The sequence below is a fragment of the Ovis canadensis genome, chromosome 1 (genome assembly GCF_042477335.2).
Source record: "Ovis canadensis isolate MfBH-ARS-UI-01 breed Bighorn chromosome 1, ARS-UI_OviCan_v2, whole genome shotgun sequence".
Classification (NCBI taxonomy): domain Eukaryota; kingdom Metazoa; phylum Chordata; class Mammalia; order Artiodactyla; family Bovidae; genus Ovis; species Ovis canadensis.
In genome coordinates this window covers 41254735-41272630 of record NC_091245.1, presented here as the reverse complement: position 1 = coordinate 41272630, position 17896 = coordinate 41254735, and the positions used below count along the sequence as shown (strand labels likewise).

Here is a 17896-nt window from a genome sequence, read left to right as displayed (position 1 = left end):
CAGAACTACTGTCTCTCAGCTGAGCCGTGCTCTTTGTCCTCTGCAGAAGATGTGGGAAGATCTGAGTCCCTTCCTCACAACACAGAAGCTAATGCAAGCTCACATTGGGCTCTTTGCCTTCTATCCTACTTTGCTCTCCTTCCTCTTCTCCCTCACCCCACTGTATTGCTGGCTCACCTTAAACACTCATTTCCTTCTGGAATCCCAAATGGGAAATAGAGAAGAATCCCGCTGGCCTTAGTCTTCCCTTTGACACTTCTGACACGTCTTTTCTCTCTGAGGCTTATTCCTCGGATCAAGAAAACTTCTCACTGACTGGCTTTCCTAAATCCAACTCCAGCTTCTTCCCACAACCCCATGGAACAGGAAGAAAGTTCGAACATTCCACTTCTTCAACATCATATCCTTGCTGTATCCTGGGACAGAAGCACAATGGCCTGTTCATCATAGGTGGACAAAGTTGTTTGCATATACTATAAAAGAATCTCTGTGATCTCGGCTACCAGATTCAACCCTTGCTGTGTCAGTGGTAGTAAAAGGAACGTGAAAATATCTTCTCTTGCCTTTTCTTTAACCTTCTAAATAAGTATTTTGATCAAATATCCTATTTTGGATGTCAAAAACTGATTTTTTAACTCTTTTAAAAATTAATTCCTGCTTTAATAGTCTTAACCCCACCCTTAGGCCAATCAAAGAATAAGTTAAGTTCATGAAAATGCAAAAGATAAAAGCATATTAATATGTTCCATAAATACCCAAGTGACAGATATATATATTATTTTTAGTCAAAAGCATTTGTGTTATCTTTTGGTGTGTAATAAATTAGACCAAAATGTAATGGCTTAAAACAATTAATACTTGTTATTTCACAGTTTCTATCAGTCATGAATTCTGAAGCAGCTTAGCTTGGTGATTCTGGTTTAGGACCTCTCAGAAGGTTACCGGCTAGGTGAGAGCTGCCATCATCTGAAGGCCTGTCTGCAGCAAAGATCAACTTCCAAGTTCACTCACAGAGCTATTAGCAGGAGGACCCCGTTACTTGCTGGCTGTTGGCTGGAGGCCTCTGTTTATTCTCCACATGGGTCACATCTCATGACAGGCAACTGGCTTCACTCAGAGCAAATAATCAGAGAGTGAGAGAGAGCAGGAAGTCATCATGCTTATCATGTCTTCGTCTGTAGTCACACATGGCCACTGTTGCTTTACTCTGTTCATTGGAAATGAGTCACTGAGTCCAGCTCATACCCAAAGGGAGAGGAATTGACCTCTGCCTCTTAAAGGCAGTGACAAGGAATGTGTGGACATTGTAAACGACCAAAGCATTAAAATCATTCTGCTGCCCACTTCCTGTGTGCAGACTGCAAAAATTAACAACAAAACATATGTTTCTTACACAATGGAGCTGAAAGTCTAGTAGGTTCATGAACCTGAAAACAGGCAATTACTGCACACTGAGCTGTGGGTCCTAGCTTTCTCCCATATGACATGGGGGACAATAGGTGCTTGAAGGCACATGAGTCAATACACGTGAAAATGCTTTTGTGTAAGTATAGTTTAGCAAAAGTGGCCAAAAGATGAGATTCAAGAGCTCCAAGGTCTACATTCAAATCCCAGCTCTGCCACTTACTGGCCAGGGGACCATGGTCCAGTAATTCATCTTCTCTGTGCCCTAGTTTTCTCATCAGTAAGATGGGAGAGTAACAGTACTCAGTTCATAGGATCCTTGTGAGGATTAAATGTTGGAAAGGTCTGAAAAGGTGCCTGGAACACAGCAAGATTTAGTTATCACAGGTGTAAACTGCAGGCCATTTCAGAAAGAAATTATTATTCTAATTTCTGAGACAGGTATATATTCTTATGCTTGTCTAACTGAAAATGAAATAAACTCTTTTTTAAGATTTAATTTGTAGTGATATATTTCCACTTTTTTTCTTTTTAAGCATACGACACGTAGTAAAATGTGAATGTCACTCTTCACCTCTACCCCCACCCACTTACCAATCCCACTTCCTTCCCCAGAGGAAACCACTTTAACAGCTTCATGAATGTTCTTTCAGAAATTGTCTATTTAAAGAAAAATTGTCTTTATTTTTCTTTCTGTTAATAACTTAATAGATCTTCTCATGTTAGTGACTATAGCTTTATATCATTCTTTTTAATGACTATATTAAATGTTATAGGATAGATACACCATCAATTCTTTAACCATTCTTTAATGGGCATCCATGTTTTTTCCATCTTTTTGCTATTTTGAACAGTTGTGTTGTAAGCATAAACTTTTTTTTAATTGGAAGATGATTGCTTTACAATATTGTTTGCCTCTGCCATACATCAGTGTGAATAAGCTACAGGTGTGCATATGTCCCCTCCCTCCTGAACCCCCTCCCATCTCCTACCCCATCCTACCCCTCTAGGCCATCACAGGGCACTGGGTTGAGCTCCCCGTGTCACGCAGCAAATTCCCGCTTGCTGTCTATTTTACATATGGTAACGTATATGTTTCCATGTTCTCTCTTTTCCCCCCACTGCATCCACAGGTCTGTTCCTTACGTCTGTGTTGCCATTGCTACCCTGCAAATAGGTTCATCAGTACCATCTTTCTAAATTCCATATGCATGTGTTAATATACACTATTTGTCTTTCTCTTTCTGACTTACCTCACTTTGTATAATAGGCTCTATGTTCATCAACCTCTAGGACTGACTTGAATGTGTTCTTTTTTTTTTTATAGCTGAGTAATATTCCATTGTATGTATGTACCACAATTTCTGTATCCACTCATCCGTCAGTGGACATCTAGGTTGCTTCCATGTCCTAGCTATTGTAAAAAGTGCTACAGTGAACACTGAGATACATGTGTCTCTTTCAGTTATGGTTTTCTCAGGATATATGCCCAGTCGTTGTATTGTAGGGTCATATGGTAGTTCTATTCCTAACGCTTTAAGGAATCTCCATACTCTTCTCCCTAGTGGCTGTATCAATTTACATACTCACAAGCATAACTTTTTAAATGGACTTTCTAACCTTCAAAGACTTCATGAATATAAATATCTCTGATAATGACCTGTTAAACTCATTGGACTTACACAGCTGTGGGTGGCCATTGAGTGGTCTGTCCATCCCATAGGTGTGGCTTCCTGGTTTCCTACCTGATCACAGTTCTGGGAGTTGGCACCAACTTCAAGTTGTGCTACTCACTATCTCTCCTGTGGGAACTTGGAATTGGGACCAAAAGTGAGGGTGACTCTCTCCAGGCAGCCGGACTTGGGCCACTATGGAGCTGTGTGTTTTCTGCTCCACAAGGCCCAGAAATACAGCCACCGTTGTCTGGGAGAGACCAAAGAAGGAGACCGACCGGCACAGCGGAGCCGAGAAACGGAGTCTAAGCATCTTCCCAGAATAGCACCTGGATCTTCTTCCTTTTCAGGACCCAGTTACACTCCTGCCTTGGATTCTGTTAGATGCTGGACTTCCTGTGTACATTCATAAAAGCGGATCCCCTTGTATCTTCCTTCCACGTTGATCCCCACTTACTTTGATACTGGGAGACTTCCTCAGCCACCCCAGCCTGACCTGTAAGCACCAGTTAGGTCCACTCTTAGGCTCATTCACTTGGAATTAACACTACTTATTTTGGCTACTTTGTTTCAAAATCGTGGTTATCTAACATTACTCTGCAAACAGGGATTCTAGGTAAGGACAATAAAGATCAGTATTTTTCCTTTTTTAAACATTTAATCATGTTGAATCTTTTTAAGGCAGATGACAGAAATTTCCTAGCTTATTAAATTGAGTGCATTACTATTTCATCATTTCTGGATGATTCAAAGTAAACATTATAAAGATCAAATATTTTGTATATAAGGCATAATTCAGTAAGTCTACATGTTCAACTAATATAATGAGCACCTGCTACTAAAATGCAGTAAAAGAAGCTCCCTCTTTGAAGAGGAAAATATGATATCAGATATGAGTCTGTCTGTCTTTCAAAATGGAAATTTTTAATTAAAGAAAAGCTATAAAGCAAGCACGTAGGCCTAAAATATTTTCAAATTCAGAGGCTACACTGTAAAATACTTCAATCTGTGCCAAGGGGAAAGCTAAATTTCTGACATGGTGAACCACTCACAGAGTCTGAATGGTTTATCAGCTAGGTTCAGTTCAGCTCAGTCACTCAGTCATGTATGACTCTTTGCGACCCCATGGACTATAGCACACCAGGCCTCCCTGTACATCACCAACTCCCAAAGTTTACTCAAACTCATGTCCATTGAGTCAGTGATGCCATCCAACCATCTCATCCTCTGTTGTCCCCTTCTCCTCCCGCCCTCAATCCCTCCCAGCATCAGGGTCTTTTCAGATGAGTCAGCTGTTTGCATCAGGTGGCCAAAGTATTGGAGTTTCAGCTTTAGCATCAGTCCTTCCAATGAATATTCAGGACTGATTTCCTTTAGGATGGACTGGTTGGACCTCCTTGCAGTCCAGGGGACTCTCAAGAGTCTTCTCCAACACCACAGTTCAAAAGCATCAATTCTTCAGCGCTCACCTTTCTTTATAGTCCAACTCTTACATCCATACATGACTACTGGGAAAATCATAGCCTTGACTAGACAGACTTTTGTTGACAAATAATGTCTCTGCTTTTTAATATGCTATCTAGATTGGTCACAACTTTCCTTCCAAGGAGTAAGCCTCTTTTAATCTCATGGCTGCAGTCACTGTCTGCAGTGATTTTGGAGCCCCCCAAAATAAAGTCTGTCACTGTTTCCACTGTTTATTTGCCATGAAGTGATGGGACCAGATGCCATGATCTTAGTTTTCTGAATGTTGAGCTTTAAGCCAACTTTTTCACTCTTCTCTTTCACTTCCATCAAGAGGCTCTTTAGTTCTTTGCTTTCTACCATAAGGGTGGTGTCATCTGCCTATCTGAGGTTATTGATATTTCTCCTGGCAATCTTGATTCCAGCTTGTACTTCATCCAGCTCAGCGTTTCTCATGATGTACTCTGCATATAAGTTTAAGAAGCAGGGTGACGATATACAGCCTTGATGTACTCCTCTCCCTATTTGGAAACCTATCAACTAGGTTACCAAGTAAGATTTAATTTTACCAAGCTTAACTCTCCATGACAAGAAATAAAATTTTCTCTGTTGCTTCCTCAGACTTGTGTGAAGAGATAAAATCTCTCTTGCTAGAAAACCCACACTCATTGTTTACCTCTGCGTTAGTATGGATATCAAGGTTGCTGAAACATTTAGTTGTGGGATGTCCTAAAATGGATATAGCTGGTGTCCAATCAAGAGAGTTTATAAATTATATTTACCATTAAACTTGTGATGATCTCATTTCATTTGTTTTAGTTTAGAGCCAAGCCCCTTGTTTCCACCTACAAGATCTCCAGTGTGATTTGTTTTATTTTTAATTGAGTAGTTTTTTAAAAAAATTAATCATACTCATATGAAAATGTGTAAGACATATATGTACATTCTGAAAAATAAAAGTAAAGTGAGTGTTCTGTCTGACCTTCCCCAGGTTAAGAAAATTGCTTTGGAACTTCCTTGCTGATTCAGTGGTTAAGACTCTGTGCTTCTTATGCAGGGGGTAGGGGTTTGGCCCCTGGTCGGGGAACTAAGATCCCACATGCTCTGTGGCATGGCCAAAAAAAAAGAGCTTTGACCTTGTAGAAGAAAACTCCCCTCTTAGACCTCTTCAATTGCTCCTCTCTCCCTGCATCACCAGGGTACTCAAAGTCCTGATGTTTAGGATAATCATCCCCTTGGTTTTCTTTAGTCTTAGGACCTTTGTACGTTCCTAAGTAAAATAGTATTTAGTTTTGTCTGGTTTTTTTTTTTTTTAGTTTTGTCTGTTTTGAACTTAGTATAAATGGAATCGTATTGTATGTTTTCTTCTTGGGCTTGCTTCTTTCAACATTGTGTTTGTGTTATCAATATCAACGTGTGTAGTTGTTAGCTCATTGTTCTCATCTCTGTATAGTAGTTCCTTTTATGAATATATAATAATAATTATATATTTGACCCTGGTGGATATTCAGACTGCTTACAGTATTTATCATTATGGACAATGCTGCAACAAACACACAGGTACATGTTTCCTAGTGCTGGAGTTTCCAGACTAGGGTAAATAACTGGGAGCAGAACTGCAGCATCATAGGACTGTACATGTTCAGTCCTATGAGATAATGCCAAACTCTTTTTCACAGTGCTTGCATTATACAAATTTATGTTCTTATCTGGAGTGAATAAGAGTTCTCATTGTTCCAGAGCATTTCATTTGGAATGGTCAGACTTATTTTTTATCAGTCTGATGGGTATGTAAAAATATTTCAATGTGATTTTATTTTGTATTTTCCTCCTTACTTGTTAGGTTAAGCATCTTTTCATGTGTTTAGTGGCTATTTGAGTTTTCCCTATAGCTCAGTTGGTACAGAATCTGCCTGCAATGCAGGAGACCCCGGTTCAGTCCCTGGGTCAGGAAGATCCCCTGGAGAAGGGAAAGGCTACCCACTCCAGTATTCTGGCTTGGAGGATTCCATGGATGAAATCACAAAGCCTTGGACATGACAGAGCGACTTTCACGTTTCATGAAGTATCTGTTTTAGTCTTTTGCCCATTCTCCTACTTTGTGTTTGTCTGTTACTACTTTATAAGTGTACTTTGTATATTTTTTATGCTACTCTTTTCCCTTTCTTTTTTTATTGAAGTATAGTTGATTTACAATGTTGTATTTATTTCTTCGGTACAGCCAAGTAATTCAATTATACATATTCTTTTCCATCATGGTTTATCACAGGATACTGAATGTAGTTCCCTGTGTTATATAATAGGGCCACGCTGTTTATTCGTTCTATATGTAATAGTTTGCATCTGTTAACCCCAAAGTCCCAGTCCATCCCCCCTACCTCCCCTTTGGGATCCGCAAGTCTGTTCCCTGTCTGTGAGTCTGTTTCTGTTTCATAGGTAAGTTCACTTGTGTTACATTTTAGATTCCACATACAAGTGGTATCATATGATGTTTGTCTTTCTCTTTCTGACTTACTAAATTTACTATGATTTTGTTCTATATTTAGAAATTGAGTGTTTTATAATTGTATTTTCTAAGGAGCCTGTAAAAAATTGCCACAAACAGTGGAATAAAACAACATGTTTATTGTCTCACATTTCTGTAGTTCAGAAGATCGAAATGTCTCACTGTAAAATTCAAAGTATTGGAAAGACTGTGCTCCTTTCCAGAGGCTCTAGGGGAGAATCGATTACGTTGCCCTTTCCAGTTTTTAGCACTGCCCACAGGCCTTGGCTTATGGACTCCTTTCTCCATCTTTAAATCCAGCAAAAATGGCCCAGTTCTTATGGTTCGTTACCTTGACTTTTCTGATGCCTTCTTTCACTTTTAAGGACACTTGTGACTATATTCAGATAACCCAGGATAATCTGCTCATTTCAAACCCTTAATTTAATCATATCCACAAAGTCACTTTTGCCATGTAAGGCTGTATTTTCACAAATTTCAGGGATTAATATCTAGACATCTTTGTAAGTTGAGAAGGCATCATTCTGTCTACTACAGTATTATTGACTTTGTATCTTGTAATCTTACTAACCTCTTATGAATTTTTATAATTTATTTACAGGTTCTTCTATTATTAAAATTTTATTTATTTACTTTTTATTTTTGACTGTGCTGGGTTTTCCTTGCTGTGCAAGGGCTGTCTCTAGTTGTGCGTGGACTTTTCACTGGGGTAGCTCCTCTTGTTGCAGAACACAGGCTTTAGAGTATGGGCTCCAGCAGCTCAGCATGCAAGTTCAGTAGCTGTGGCCTGCAGGCTTAGTTGCCCCTCAGCATATGGAATATTTCTGGGCCAGGGATCCTCTGCATTGGCAGGTAAGATTCCTAACCACTGGACCACCAGAGAAGTCCAACTGGTTCTTTAATATTTTCTATATATAAAATCAAACTATTTGCAAATAGTAACAGTCTTATTTTCTCCTTTCTGATGAATGTAAGTGTGTGTATTTCCCCCCCTACCTTTAAGGCCAAGGTACAACCAAAAATATGGCTGGAAAAATTAAAAAAGTGGATAAGACTTCCAATATAATGTTCAGTAGGATGGGTTATATCAGGCACTCCTATATGGTTTCTGCTCTCAGTTGAAATACTTTCAGCATTTCACCATTATGCACAAAATTCACTGTAGACTTTCTTCTTTTGAAATTGAGATAGCATATGCTTTTCTCCTTTAATCTGTTCAGATCATTAATTATATGAATGATTTTCTAATGTTAAACCAACTTCCATTTCTGAGAAAAGCCCAACTTGGTCATACATTTCAGTAGTTAGCTAATGAGGGATATGGGCCTTTTATTTTTCTTTCTTGTATGCATTGTCCTTATTAGGTTATAATACCTAGATTTTAACAGCCTCATAAAATTTGTCACAGAAGGTACCTGCTTCATCTATTCTCTGAAATAGTTTATGTAAGATTAGAACCTATTTGTCACTGAATTGATCTTAATAACACTGCTGACATTTTCTGAACCTACAATACATCGTGAAATTTAAACATTCTTCAGAACTTCTGTGTCAAGTGCTTTATCATCTTATTCAATGCATTTAATATTCAGTCCAGGGAGATTGGAGGTATTATCTCATTTTTTCAGATATGGAAAATAAAGCTAAACAGATTACAGATAAATCTAAAGATATTATATATAGCTACTAAAGGGCAGACTAGAACTTGAATCAAGACATCCTGACTCCAAATTCATTGTACACACAGTTTCACTGATGTTCTCAAGAACTACTGATATTAATAGTTGGCTATGGTGGTGTTCTTTTGAAAAAAATTGTTTCTCTCTCTTCCTTTGATGTTATTTCTAGCCATCACTTCCTTTCTTTCTCCTTGCCCCACTACTTATGTTATTTCTAAAATGCTGTGCTCTCAGAGACAAAAATAGGTTACTATTTTATAACAGTAAATATACTCTGAGTGTCTGGGGGACATTCCTAGAAGTAACCAGCTTGAGTTTTATAACATACGTTTTTTCCCTGCTAAGAAGCTTTCACTGTTGTTTCTATGTTACAAAAATTTCAGGTCACTATACTGTTTTCTTTCTGTTTATATGTCCCACACTTTGCTACTGCAAGTGTGGTCTGTGAACCAGCAGAATTGGCATCTCCTTGGGGCATATTCGTGTCAAAACTGAATCTCAGGCCCGATTCCAGAACCAATGAATCAGAATCTGCACTTAAGCAAGATTTCTGTGTGATTCCTACTACTCCGAAAGAAGAAATTTATTTTAAAATAGAATAGAACATTGACAAAGCACCTGGTCACCCAAGAGCTCTGATGGGAATGTACAATAAGATTAATGTTGTTTTCAGGCCTGCGGGCAAAAGGCATCTATTCTGCAGCCCACGGATCAAGGAGTAATTTTGATTCTCAAGTCTTATTTAAGAAATGCATTTCACAAGGCTATAGCTGCCATAGACAGAGATTCTTCTGGTGGATCTGGGCAAAGTCCACTGAAAACCTTCTGGAAAAGATTCACCATTCTAGGTGCCATGAAGAACATTTGTGATTCATGGGAAAAGGTCAAAATATCAACATAAACATTTGACTTTCTGGATGAAGTAGATTCATCTACTGGATGAAGTAGATTCCAGCCCTCGTGGTTGACTCTGAGGGGTTCAAGACTTCAGTGGGGGCAACAACTGCAGATAGGGTGGAAACAGCAAGAGAACTAGAATTGAGTGCCTGAGGAACTATGGATGCAGGTGCATGACATTGTACAGGCGGTGGTGATCAAGACCATCCCCAAGAAAAAGAAATGCAAAAGGCAAAATGGTTATCTGAGGAAGCCTTACAAACAGCTGAGGGAAGAAGAGAAATGAAAGGCAAAGGAGAAAAGGAAAGACATATCCATCTGAATGCAGAGTTCCAAAGAATAGCAAGGAGAGATAATGCAATGCAATGCAAAGAAATCGAGGAAAACAATAGAATGGGAAAGACTAGAGATCAGTTCAAGAAAATTAGAGATACCAAGGGAACATGTCATGCAAAGATGGGCTCGATAAAAGACAGATACAGTATGGACCTAACAGAAGCCAAAGATATTAAGAAGAGGTGGCAAGAAAACACAAAGTTACTATACAAAAAAGATATTAATGACCCAGGTAACCACAATGGTGTGATCACTCACCTACAGACAGACATCCTGGAGTGCAAAGTCAAGTGGGCCTTAGGAAGCATCATTATGAACAAAGCTAGTGGAGGTGATGGAATTCCAGTTGAGCTATTTCAAATCCAGAAGATAATGCTGGGAAAGTGCTGCACTCAGCATGCCAGCAAATTTGGAAAACTCACCAGTGGCCATAAGACTGCAAAAGGTCATTTTTCATTCCAATCCCGAAGAAAGGCAATGCCAAAGAATGTTCAAATTACCACACAATTGCACTCATCTCACATGCTAGCAAAGTAATGCTCAAAATTCTCCAAGCCAGACTTTAACAGTACATGAACCGGGAACTTCCAGATGTTCAAGCCGCATTTAGAAATGGCAGAGGAACCAGAGATCAAATTGCCAACATCTGTTGGATCTAGAAAAAGCAAGAGAATTCCAGAAAAACATCTATTTCTGCTTCATTGACTACACTGAAGCCTTTGACTGTGTGGATCACAACAAACTGGAAAATTCTTTAAGAGATAGGAATACCAGACCACCTTACTGCCTCCTGAGACATCTCTATGGAGGTCAAGAAGCAACACTTAGAACTGAACATTGAACAAGGGACTGGTTCCAAATTGGGAAATGAGTATGTCAAGGCTGTATATTGTCACCTTGCTTACTTAATTTATATTCAGAGTACATCATGCAAAATGCCAGGCTGCATGAAACATAAGCTGGAATCAAGATTGCTGGGAGAAATATCAATAACCTCAGATAGGTAGATGACACCACCCTTATGGCAGAAAGCTAAGGGGAACTAAAGAGCCTCTTGATGAAAGTGAAAGAGAGGAGTGAAAAAGCTGGCTTAAAACTCAGCATTCAAAAAACTTAAGATCCTCTAACAATGGAGAAACATAGAGAATAGACTTACGGACATGGGGAGAGGGGAGGGGAGGGTGAGATGTATGGAAAGAGTAACATGGAAACTTATATTGCCGTATGTAAAATAGATAGCCAACGGGAATTTGCTGTATGGCTCAGGAAACTCAAACAGGGGCTCTGTATCAACCTAGAGGACTGGGATGGGGAGGGAGATGGGAAGGAGGTTCAGAAGGGAGGGGATATATGTATACCTATGGCTGATTCATGTTGAGGTTTGACATAAACAGCAAAATTCTGTAAAGCAATTATCCTTCAATAAAAAATTAATTTTAAAAAAACCTCAAAACTTAAGATCACGGCATCCGGTCCCATCACTTCATAGCAAATAGATGGGGAAACAATGGAAACAGTGACAGACTTTATTTTCTTGGCCTCCAAAATCACTGCAGAATGGTGACTGCAGTCATGAAATGAAAAGATGCTTGCTCCTTGGAAGAAAAGCTATGACAAACCTAGACAGCACAGTAAAAAGCAGAGACATTACTTTACCAACAAAAGTCCATCTAGTCAAAGCTATGCTTTTCCCAGTAGCCATGTATCAATCAATTCTGAATATTCATTGGAAGGACTGATGCTGAAGCTGAAGCTCCAACACTTTGGCCACCTGATGCAAAGAACTGACCCATTGGAAAAGACCTTGATGCTGGGAAAGATTGAAGGCAGGAGAAGGGGATGATAGAGGATGAGATGGTTAGATGGCATCACCAACTCAATGGACATGAGTTTGAGCAAGCTCCAGGAGTTGGTAATAGGCAGGGAAGCCTGGTGTGCTGCAGTCCATGGAGTCTCAAAGAGTTGGACACAGTTGAGTGACTGAACTGAACTGATGAATATGTGATTAAAATCCTGCAATCTCAGGATAAAACCTGAACAGATGAGGAGTTGCTAGTGGCTTTCTGGGATGGAATCTACTCCTGGTGAAGAAGCTGTGAAGACTGCTCTCTCTTGCTCATATGCCTGCTAGTAGATGGGGATATTCTTCTTCCAGCGAGGCATGGTTGCATGATGTCACTGACTCAATGGACATGAGTTTGAGCAAACTCGGGATAGTGAAGGACAGGGAAGCCTGGCGTGCTACACCAGTTCATGGGGTCTCAAAGAGTCAGATACGACTTAACGACTGAGCAGCAAATGTGATTACTACAGACTAAAGTTTGAGAATCATTAGCCTACATCACCAGTTAGATTATAAAAAAATCTTTGAGCACTTCTTATACCTTTCCATATTCCCAGTTTCAAGCACCATGCCTTACACACGGTGTAAACTACACACTTATGAAATGAAGGCTATGGTGATGATTTCGTAAAACACATGGCAAATCAGAATCCTCAGTTCTGTTTCTGACCATGTCAGAAACTCCATATACTGCTTAATATCAATAGCCTTCAGTTTCTTATCTGTAAAAGGAGGAATATAATTGCATTTTTCTCTAATGACCTAACCAGTTCCAAAATTCTATGCCATAACTGATATCTTATAAACTAATTAATGTTGATAACAATTGAAATTGTTCTGAGATATTTTCTTTGCAAAAAACTCACCAGTTATGTAATGGTATTGAATGAAAAATGTGATATATTTAACAAGTATCATTTGCATCCAAATAAGCTATTATTTGTAAGATCTTACTTGGAAGGATGTTTTTGTTTGATCAGATATCTCTTCTCAGGTAGTAATAGGGGCCCAACAATTTGTATTTCTAGAGTTCAGGTTTAATAACCTAGTAGAAATTGCTGTATGGGAAAAATATATAATGCTTCTTTTAAATTGCAACATTTTTATTACTGAAGAATAGAATGGTTTATCAGAATGTTAGGAGATAATGCTTTGATTTCATGAACATTGTGTAGGCTTATCAAACCAGAATATATTATACCTGGAAGTCTAAAATTTCATATTTTTGTAGCAATTTGTATTTGTTTGTTCCCACCAGAAGAGTAGGGAAGACAACAGAATTAGAGAAGACAACCGTTCCATTTCAGAGTGTATCTGGCCTAAAAAATGAGACATTTCATAATGTGATCTGCTGTTGTGTCCATCACTGGAAAACTCACCATTTTCTTGGATAAGAATCTACACTCAAGAACTACATCATAATCATTATCATGGAAAGCATTTCTGACAACCCACAAAAGAATCAAGTTTTACTCATGATTGCCACTTCCAGTTTTGATTCCTTTGATCTTCACATCTACTTGTTTGGCAATTCTGGTCCCTAAATTAGATATTTGGTATACTTGGTCAGCCTTGAGACTTCAAAGACAACAAGCTGTCCAGCCATCTGCAAGACTGTCATTGAAGTCCCTTGCGTTCTCACAGATTGCAGCTTGTCTTTTCTGAAAAATGAGCAACAAATCTATTCCAAGCCTCAATAAACCAACTGACCAGTCTCTGAACAACATTGATGGTCACTCATGGGTTTAGCAGTTCCCACGCAAAACACCAAAACCCTGTATTTTCATAAGTAGAGTCAGTGGGAACCTGGTATCTTCTGTACCATCTTGGAGAAGCACTGTTTGTTCACTGGCATGTTTTGTGTGATTAAAAAGTACATGTGGGAATAAGACAAAAATGCCTATCTTGCTTTGGCACTTCCAAATTTAACCATTTGCCTATATACATTAGATCTGGGGATTGTTTTGCTTGTTTCAGATGGGTAGTAAGTGTGTGTGGAATAAGACTTTGCAGATATGAATTATGGTAGAAGGCATTTTCCTTTCATAAAGAGGGAAAATACACCCATCTGGTAATTACAAGTATTTGGTGTTGAAACAGTTGATCAGTTCAGTCGCTCAGCCATGTCTGACTCTTTGAGACCCCCTGGACTGCAGCACGCCTGACCTCCCTGTCCATCACCAACTCCCAGAGTTTACTCAAAGTCATGTCCATTGAGTCGGTGATGCCATCCAACCATCTCATCCTCTGTCGTCCAGTTGAGACAGTTTCTATTCCTGCCTTCCACCACTAATTAGGTAGGTGACCTTGGGCAAACCACGTAAACTCTATAAATTTCCTCATCTGTAGAATGAAAGCATTGGTTCACAGGCAGACATTTAAATTCCTTCTCCAAATATTCATTCATTCTCTAATTTATTCAGGACCTACTATGCGCCTTCAGCGCTGATTAACTCCACCACCCTTGGAAAGCTTCAGATTGTCTCCAATTCGTTTAAGTATCCACTCCCCGTCCTACTTTAAAATCAGCTTCTGAATTCTCCCCCAAGGAGATCCAAACACTTTTCCTGTCTGAAATTATACATGAGGAAAAGAAATGTGCCAGTTTCCTTCACCCGGCGCCAACCGAGTGGGCACGCCAGCCGGCTAGTGAATTTTTCTTTGTAAAGGGCAACCTCTGCATTTTAAAGGGCAATCCAGTCACCCGAAAAAATGCAATTGAAAGGGCTCTCAGGGACAGGGCGGGACACCCAACCGCTCCTTTTTCAGCCGGGGAAACCTGGGAAACAGTCTTTGGGCTCCGTCCTAGTCACGCGGCAGTTCCACGGCACGAATTGTGCAATGGGGCGAGTCGGGCGGGCGTCCGGGGGTGGAAAGAAGCGGGGAAGGCTTCCACAGTGCCAACTACCGCCCCCCCCCGCACCTCCCCCGCACCTCCCCCCAGGGTACTGCGAGGCGCGGTCAGGACAGCGGAGCTCCGGTGGCCCCGGCCTCGCTTCGCCCTGGGGGCCGCCCCCTCTCTCGGGCAGAGGCCACCGCCGCGCGCTTCCTGGGGCTCTGCGATGGGCCGGAGCGCGAGCGGGAACTGCCGCCCGAGACGACGCCGGGGGACGCGGCTCGCCGCATCGATCGCGGCTGGGAACTCCGGGCTCGCACTTTCCGTAAGAGCACCGGGGCTTCCAGCGGCGCCGCGCCCCCGCCCCCGCCAGCCCGGCTGCCCTTTCGAGTGGTGACGCAGCCGGCGGGGTACGCAGAAGTCTGCGCTGAAACCCGGAACCTCCGGGCCGCGGGCTCCGCCTGCCTGCGCCGGCGCAGCCCGGGGCCGCGCGGAGCTCATCCGAGCCCCGCGCCGGGCTTGGCGCAGGGAGCGGGGGCTGGAGACGCGCTGCGAGGGCTGCACTTCTCAGAGGTCCGTGGGTACGGGCTCGAGGCTAAACGTTTGGTCACATTCACTACTCACGTCACTCTTTGTGGCGTATACCATCATGAGCTTCACTTAGAGGTGGGGAAATAGTCTAAAACATCAAGTTACTTTATTGATCTGCTCAGTCGAAGAGGGCAGGGCTGCGCCTCAAATCTAGGGCTGACTTGAATCAGATATATCTTATTTCTCTTGAATCAAGCGCTTCGTGGCTTTCATTCCAGTGAGCAGAAAACAGGTAACAGGTGGGACAGGTACACTGAGAACCGGAGCCCCTCCTCCTAAGGTGGGGGGGTGGGGGTGGGGGCAGTTTGCTTCTGGTTGGCGCTCACACATTCTCCCTACTGTGCTGTTAAAAAAGAAAAATGTTTTCCGTGTATATCACGAAGTGGAAAAGGTTGGAAAGCCTTTCTCAGCCCTTGCGTCTCTATTTTCAGACTGTGTATCGGAATCTGGGACACCTAGCATATGGAGTTGCTGGAAAATTACATGAAAGAGTTTTTTACACCTTAATTCAGCACATGTTAATTCTAACTTTTTGCAGCGCTCCCCGGGAACCTACGGGCACTCACCCTCGTCAGCACTGAGGTGGGGACGCAGTCATTCTAAGCCAGCCCCTTTTCTGAGAGATGAAAGGTTTAATCCACTCAACGGATGATCACTTACAAGTCACTATTCAATTAGTGACAGACAGCAAGCTATGGCTTTGTCTCTTGGCCCCTACAAGGGCTCTTTCCATTTCACCCCCAACGGGGGCCCCCCACCCTCTGGCCCCCCGCCACCCCTGCACCCCCTGCTTTTCCTTCAGAAGCTTCAGAACAGCTGGAGGCCAGTTGAATGTGACTTCCTCAGTGACCCGGTGGCAGTGAAGTGGGCGGGGACCTCCGGGAAGGCTAGAGGAGGAAGTCGAGTCACTGGGCTCACAGCCTGCCTGCGCCCCTGGAGAGGGGAACCCCCAGCTCCTGGGCCTCTCTATTGGCCAGGGCTGGCCCCCTTTGGTGACTTGGGGAGTAGCTGCAGCCCGTGTGTGTGTGTGTGTGTGTGTGTGTGTGTGTGTGTGTGAGTAGCTGCAGCCCAGAAGTATGTGCGTGTGTGTGTGTGTGTGTTTCCAGCTGTGGAATGGAGTAGCTGCATCCCAGAAGTGTGTGTGTGTGTGTGTGTGTGTGTTTCCAGCTGTGGAATGGAGTAGCTGCAGCCCAGAAGTGTGTGTGTGTGTGTGTGTTTCCAGCTGTGGAATGGAGTAGCTGCAGCCCAGAAGTGTGTGTGTGTGTGTGTGTGTGTGTGTGTTTCCAGCTGTGGAATAGAGTAGCTGTAGCCCAGAAGTGTGTATGTGTGTGTGTGTGTGTGTGTGTGTGTGTGTGTGTTTCCAGCTATGGAATGGAGTAGCTGCAGCCCAGAAGTGTGTGTGTGTGTGTGTGTGTGTGTGTGTGTTTCCAGCTGTGGAATGGAGTAGCTGCAGCCCAGAAGTGTGTGTGTGTGTGTGTGTGTGTATGTGTGTTTCCAGCTGTGGATGTCCAAGCAAGTGTAGATTAAAGTAAGAGAATATGCTAGCTTTAGGATTCTATCCTGGGTGGGATAGAGTCCTTCCATGGCAAATCATTTCAGAATTAGCACAGAATTTTCAGGGGAGTCTATCTTGAAAAGTGAAACAGGCTAATGGAAGTTTTCTAACTTCATAAAATCTTAAAACATCATAAAATCTTGGGAATTGACCACTCTGTTTGCCTGGGTTTTAAAATCACTACTCACTGGAGCAGATGTTTTTCCTTTCCAAGGCTCCATTTTATGAAATGAGGCTAAAATGTCTGGACAGCCCTCTCCCTTGGGTACCTTGGAATGTTGGGAATATGAATGGTCTTTTAGTAGAGTTGGAGATCCAAAGGGAAGTTGTAGAACCATGAAAGGTCCTTTAAAAACAGAAACCCTCCTTGTTAAAAATCATAAAAATTATTAGTACTCATTGTGAAAACTTAGAATTTTTTTTTCAGAACCAGAAAGAAGAAAAATAATTGGAATCTGATACCCAGAAAATATTGTTGACAATTTGATGTAAGGCATTATATGTAATCAGACTGAACACACTGCTTTTTTCCTTGAACAAACTTTTTTCTTTGAATAAAATATCCTGACATGCCACTAAATATTTTCCATACTTGTTTTAAAATAGCTATTTAGTATTCCTTTATGCATTCATTTAGCCAAAGCCCAGTTGAAGGACTTAAAATTGTGCCCAGGATGTTGCTAATGAAAGAGTAATAAAATATGAGCCTTGTAGCTAGATCTTTGAGTACATTCTCAATTATTTACCTAGGTAAATTTCCTACCAGTGGTATTTCTGAAACCAGGGATAAAGATTGCCTTACACTGACCTTTTAAGCTTGGCTTCCCCCCTCTTCCCCACCCAGTGTTTTCCCAGATTTTCTATATCATTTATTCACCAAGAATGTATTGAGCACCTATCACATGCCAGACATGCCTGGATAGAGAGATGAACACTCTGAAGCACAAGGTGCCCTAAATGTTGTCAGAGAAAGTTTGAGTAGCCAGAAGTCCAGTTTGAAGAGGGTCATGAAAGACCAGTAGACTTTTTTGAGAATGACAGATTTTAGGTGGGAGGAGGTTAGTGGAGAGTACTGAAAAAGGATGGGAAGCACAATGAGAAGGACAAGGGAG

At 41.5% G+C, this 17896-nt stretch overlaps 1 protein-coding gene across 4 annotated transcripts in view; it reads left to right on the top strand.

The window, feature by feature from the left end:
- Nucleotides 1-17896, top strand: part of JAK1 (Janus kinase 1) — a 246801-nt gene that overhangs the window by 60922 nt on the left and 167983 nt on the right. The window contains exon 1 of one of the 4 annotated variants that reach the window (XM_069593745.1): nucleotides 15154-15211. The exons of the other annotated variants lie outside the window; for them this stretch is intronic. The gene's annotated coding sequence lies outside the window, so the exon portion shown is untranslated. Of the gene's footprint in view, nucleotides 1-15153; nucleotides 15212-17896 lie in introns of those variants that run through there. 4 annotated transcript variants of the gene reach the window in all.